Source organism: Rhagoletis pomonella, unplaced genomic scaffold (genome assembly GCF_013731165.1).
Source record: "Rhagoletis pomonella isolate Grant_MI unplaced genomic scaffold, Rhpom_1.0 Rhpom_scaffold_00002, whole genome shotgun sequence".
Classification (NCBI taxonomy): domain Eukaryota; kingdom Metazoa; phylum Arthropoda; class Insecta; order Diptera; family Tephritidae; genus Rhagoletis; species Rhagoletis pomonella.
In genome coordinates, this window is record NW_023458556.1 from 22,862,581 (window position 1) to 22,869,093 (window position 6,513).

Here is a 6,513-nt window from a genome sequence, read left to right on the forward strand (position 1 = left end):
AAAAAAAAATTGCACAACTATTTATTATCACGTTTATGGTAATTGAATCCAAGAACTAGAACGATATAAATTTAACATTTTCTATTTTTTTTTAAGCGGTCACCCCATTCCATTCCCGTATAACAGTAATCACACCTTTAAGTTGAATGCCCAAGCTCGTTGGCAGTACTTTTGGCGCTATTGTTAATAATTTGTTTGTATACAGATATTCGATGATATACTATTTACATACATACATACATATGTAATTGCAGACCCGTTTAGTACGAGTAACTAAGCGCTGTTTATATTGGAAACTTTTGCGTTGCTGCCGTCGTTTCTGCCGCTGCTGGCTTTATTGCTTCCGTTGCTACAACAAGATGCGTTGTTTATTAGTACTTATGCATGTGTGTATGCATATATAACGAATGTATGTCTGTGTATGTTGATATGCTTGAATGAATATTTTAGTCACCGCTTCAACTTGTTGGAATCATATGACGTCATCAGTTGGGCAAAAGAAACAAGTCGACTGTCGTCGCGACGATAACAAAGTGTCCCGAAACACTTTGAGAGCTGAAAGCGAAATTTCAGTTTCAGTTTTGTGTATAACGTACGCGTATAAAGACGTATTAAATTAAATAACGCTCTTCCAACAATCGTCTCAAGTGAAGACTTTATAAAGAAAAGTATCGAACCAAATTGTACTTAATAAACGGATATAAGATGTAAGCGGAAATTGAAACCTTTTTTTTTTAATTCTTAACGGTTTTTTGTTAATTTTTTTTTAGCTAATTGTTAATGTGTTACAATATGTATACTCTATATTTACAAAATTTGTAAGAAAAAAGTTTAGTGAAATTCAAAAGGATTTTTATCTTGAATTATGCGTTTTTGTTAATAAAAAAAATTTAATAAACATAATTTGCTTTAATGCTGCATAAAGTTAAAATACATTCATATCTACATATGTGTATACGAGCACATTCATATATGTATGTAATACAAGCTAGCAGATGTTCATATTTATGTACATAGACCAAATTTCGCATAGTAAATATTTTCATGACGAACCACACCCGCTCGTGTTGAGATATTTCAGCATTTTAATTTTGAAAAGCTTCAAAAATAACATCCTCACTTAAGGGTGAAAAGGTGCCAAGTCCATTTTTTTGAAATTGTTCTGGATAACAAAAAACAAGAAATGGACTTGCCTCCTTTTCACCTTTAGGTAGCGATATGTACATATGTACGTACATATTTATGAGCATTTCAAACCGATTGAAAACTGCCATGAAGTTCCCTCAGCTTTTATTATTTTTCCGCCAACTGTTTCGCATCACTTTGCTGTTACTGCTACGCCCCATTGTCCTCGCCACTTTGTCATTTTTTCTCCTTGCCGCCTTGGTCCACAGCTGCCTTCTAGATGTAGGAGTGTTGTTTTTATTTGCCAATATTACCAAAGTAATACGGATTGAGTGAGTGCGCAAAACGATTGAGTAAATATAGCTGCCGAACTAATAGATGCCCGGTTGGCCAACAGGCTAGACATGTTTGAGATGTGTACGCATTTACGTACATATCGACAGTCGTATATATATTGTAATAAGTGTGTGTATATTAAATCGTAAATAAGTATATAGGTACGTATATAAAAGTTTTAATTTCCATTACATATATGTACATACATATATATATGTATGTATATACATATGTACATATCAGAACGATGGCATATGGCGGGACGCGCCTATGGTGACTCCATACTAGAATACTCGTCTATACAAAATGAACTTTGGGGTGGTTTTTATTTACAAAACAGAAAAAAAATAATTGCAATAAGAGCTTTATAAACTTATGTACATGCTTACATATAAGTATATATACATACATATTTGAATGTATGGGTATATCTCAAGATTTATTCAACAAGCTAGAAGTGGTTGAATATGCCTTTGTGTATCTTGCGTGAATGTAGTGAGAATATTTTGGAAATACTTGTTTGTGATCTTCAAAATTCTATTTTCATTTACGTGTGTGGTACTTTGAAGAAACAAGTTAACTCGACTTAAGATTTTTGTTATAAACGACCAAAATAATGAGCTTCTCACAAACTTTTGAACAGGGACTGCAAATAACCGTTAAATATGAAGATTTTTATTGTTTGATCATTGCAAAATCGTTATTTTAAATTTAAATTTTTTTCGATCACAAAAAATCGTTGTTTTAACCGTTGCAATGGCGACTGCGTTGCTATGTCTGATTTGAGGCTGTTGTGATGTAAACCTGAAAATAACGCTTATAATAGTTAGAAAAATTTAGAATAAAAAAATAACAATCGATAATTAATAGAAAAAAATAAGAATCCCAAACTAACGATTATGGAAACCATCAAATAACGCTTAAATTTGATCGGGAAAAAAGCAATCCAATTTTAAGGGTTAAATTATGATTTTTATTATAAACATTATAGCCGTTTCGGCTTTTGCTTTTAAACGATAAACTAATTACAGCTTCAGTCCAGGATGCCGTGTTAATGAATTTTAATTAAGTTGTATAAAATCGTTAAAATTTTGTCTATACGAAAAATAAAAACTTTCAAAATGAATTAAGTTGTTTTGTTAAAAGTCCAGAGGTTTGAAAATACGTACTATTTAGATGTTTGTTTTGGTTTTTTTCCCTAAATTTTCTTTATTTTTTATTTTCTAAGAATTGCATGTGTGTGCGTATACATGTGTAGATAAAATAACGCATTTATGTATTTATTTCGAAACGTAAGAATACGGCGGTGTGTTCATTAGGGTGGTCCAAAAAGAGTAAAGTCGGAATTTTAATGCTCTCACCCCCTAGGATTGTTCAATATCGAAAAAAATATACCCCTTTTTTAATTTGAATTCAAAAAATATTTAGAGGTCGCTCAAAGCGCTCAAAGTTTTCCATGTATTCTTTATGAGGACCATTATATATACATATATACCATTTCTACGAAAAGTTGATTTTTTTTCCATATAAAATACATGGAAAACTTTGAGCCTCTAAATATTTTTTGATTTCAAAATAAAACAAGATTATCGTCAATTTAATGATCGGATTAAAACCAAATTAATATGGAACTATCTGTGAGGTAACACCTTTCCTTTAAAAAAAGAATTATGGAAATCGGTTAACGTGGTCCAAAGTTATGCGGTAACAGACATAACTAAGTCGGTTAAAAATACGGGTATATTTTTTCGGTATAGAACAATCCTAGGGGGTGAGAGCATAATAATTCCGACTTTACTTTTCTCATGCATTTTTGGACCACCCCAATGTCCATACATACTTGCATACATATGTACGTATTTAGGTACATACATACATATGCACGTATATAAGAACTTACTTGTTAAGATGATCTCATTCCGTCGTTCAGATGTTTGCATTTGTATTTTTTTTTTCTGTGATATATTTTACTCGAAAATTTGAATTTTAGCTTGTTTTTGCTAAAAAAAATGCCATACTAGTTTTATCACAGTTTTTCTGCTCGAATTTTCAGTTTTTTGATAAAATTTTTTTTTATTATTTCTCCCACGAAAACTCTGCAACTCTCTTAGTCGTCAAGAGAAGGAATTTTTGTTGTTATCTTTATAGCAGCAGGATTCAATCACGCAGAGAGTCTCAGCAGTTGTTCCTGTCTTCATCATCTGACTCGGCATTCCTTAGGCCAAGGAACGGTGTTGCGTCGATGGTTGCTGTCCTTAAGTATTTCGGTGTTATGGTCGTCGAATTGGATGGGTATGCGAAGAGGTGTTTAGTGGTGTTTTCCATCCCGGCGTTAAGGCGCACTTGTAGCTTGGTAGGTTCAGGCGGCTACTCCAGCCCGATTTCAGTTGAGCCAGGGTGCATCGTGTTACTCGCAGTAAATCTACCGCCACTATATTAATTGGCGGGGACGGCCGCCGAGTACGATGGGACGATTGTCTGAACTATGAATATCCTTTGGGAATGAAAGGAAGATTTTACGGAGAGTTGGAATCGTGCTTCCTTAAATGAACTGATGATGAGCTCCCATCCTATCTTCAATCGGCGGTCGGTTTTCTTCAATTCCTCGAAGACTGCAAACAAATGAATGGTACAGTTGCGACTTGGCCGTTTTTTTTCAAAAATTTTAAAACAAAAAAAAATCAATATACATATATAAGGGCCAAATGTAGTGCAATTGCGTTTTTAGTTTTCCATTCTCACATCAGGATTTTTTTTTTAATTATTTGGAAATTTCAAGGATATGATTAATTAAAACAATTACGCTGTGGGAAAATCTCAAGTTTAGAAATGACACGAAAAAAAATCGCCGAAATCCGTAAACTATATTCTGTGTCGTAGATTAGGAATCTGTATTCTGTTTTTCTAGGTCAGGTCACTTTCTCAAGATATTTGAATTTTTATGAAAAAAATTAAAATTTTAACAGAGAAAATGATCAGATTTTTGGAAATTGTTTTTATTTGTATTTAGGAATATGCTTTTTCAAAGAAATCAAGCTACCAACAAAGAAAATTGATGGATAAATAAAAAGTTGTGAATGGTCAAATGAAAATCTGTAAAGAATATTAATCATACGCCGTGTAGGAGTATCTTAAATCGAAATTTTTTCCCTGTTAGGGGGCTGTCTGCAGATCTAAAAAAAAAAAAAAAAATTCATATAACATGACGCACAAGAAATGGAAAATTTATTTTTTCGATCTAAATTTTTAAATCATGCTTTTTTTTTAATTATTTCTTCAAGAAAATTTACAGCAATAGCAAAGTATTTTTTCAAGGAACCGAAATAATGAAAAATATTTCTTGTGTGGTTCCTTAAGAACTGCAGATAGCCCTTAAACTTTAATGTTTTTTTATTCACAATGCAAACTTAAAATGGAAATATCTTAGGAAAATTACTTTATTTGGAAAAGCGGTATACAGATCCGTATTCTAAGAACCAAAATTAAGTTTACGTGTCTCGGCTATTTTTGTGATATTTTCGCGATCCTACAGTGTTACTTAAAAACTTCAGTGCAATGTATGTAGAATGAAATTATGAGCATCAAATAAAAGAGAAAATCTCTGGAATTGAAAAAATAATAATTTTGTTTGTTGCACAAGGACGAATAGGTATTGAAAATGCCCTTTAAATTTTTTTTTTTACCCTTACATATTTGTCCTTTACATAATTTTTTTTCTTATTTGTAAGTCTTGTTTGATATTCAAGCGCGTTTAGAAATGTGTAAACAATTTTTTCAATACCTATTCGTCCTTGTGCACAAAAAAAATTCAATTCTACAGAAGATAATTCGTTTAACTGAAAAATCACAATTTCAAAAGTTCGTTAGCATGCATTTCATGGAAGAAAATCTGTTACTTTTATAGCTCTCTTTTGTTTGTATTTTGGAATGAATTTCCGTCACTTTTCTTATCAACTTTAACTATTTACAAAACAATCACAATTTATACTAAGTATGGAAGCAAATGCAGGGTTGATGAGAGCTTTTTGTCCTCTAGATTGAAAACAATTATATTTATTTATACTATGGGTATTCATCTAAACGCGTAAATGCCTCGCGACGGTGTAAACTTCGCAAAGAAAACAAGCGTTCCATAAAAATTAGGCAAGTTTACGTGGTTGCGAGGCATTACCGCATTGAGCTGAATTGCCCTACTACTACTATTTTTATTTTCAGTTAATTTTTATTGAAACTGAATTATGCATGATAAAAATATGTTTTTATCATGGAATTATGTACATAGCTGTCTAAAAACTTCAAAGTAGATTTTCTCGGTGTATTTTTAATTTTTTGGAGTAAGAAGTTGTCCCAGTATGCATAACTTCTCGTAGGTATTTTTACGCAAGCAGTATTTTTTTCGAAAAAGGGTTTTTCATTTACACATGTGAAAGGGAAAGTGAAGACACAAAGAAAGTATGTGCTTGGCATTCATGATTATGGCTGGATTGCAGTGAGCATACATATGTACCTGTTTGTATCGTCTAACTGGGTGTGGCCGTGGTGCCTGTGTCGCAACAAGCGGTATTATCAAAAACTAAAAGGCCGTTGAAATGATTGACATTTCAGATGCGTTTTTGCTATCAGCTGTGAATTATTCAAGTAATTGAATACCTATATATGTATAAGCCTGAATGAATGGTTTATTAAAATATACATACTTAGTACATATTTATGTATGCATATGGGTATTTGTGTATGTATATTCATTTATACACATGTTATACATTAACATATGAATTAATATGTAAGTATGCATGCATGTGTAAATTTACGGTATACAATTGGCATAACTGTTTTCATGAAAGCTAACTACATAATTAACGACTCCTAAAATGCAGTTTTTACTTATTTGGATTTATCGGCTTTAAGTATAATCCAATAACGGAAAGTTTGACATTTTCGTTTGCTTATTTTTTCGGAATATAAGCGGAATTTGATATGTGTATTTGTATGTAGACAAGTATAACTAAAAAGGTACTTGAATAACAGCTAGTTTTTACTACGAAGAATGCA

The 6,513-nt window shown here is 32.0% G+C and overlaps 1 protein-coding gene across 1 annotated transcript in view; it reads left to right on the forward strand.

Moving 5' to 3' along the window:
- Window positions 1-558: 558 nt before the first annotated feature.
- The window catches only part of LOC118733300, a 13,256-nt gene continuing 7,301 nt past the window's right edge, over window positions 559-6,513 (forward strand). Inside the window, exon 1 of the mRNA XM_036462649.1 lies at window positions 559-707. The gene's annotated coding sequence lies outside the window, so the exon portion shown is untranslated. The remainder of the gene's footprint in view (window positions 708-6,513) is intronic.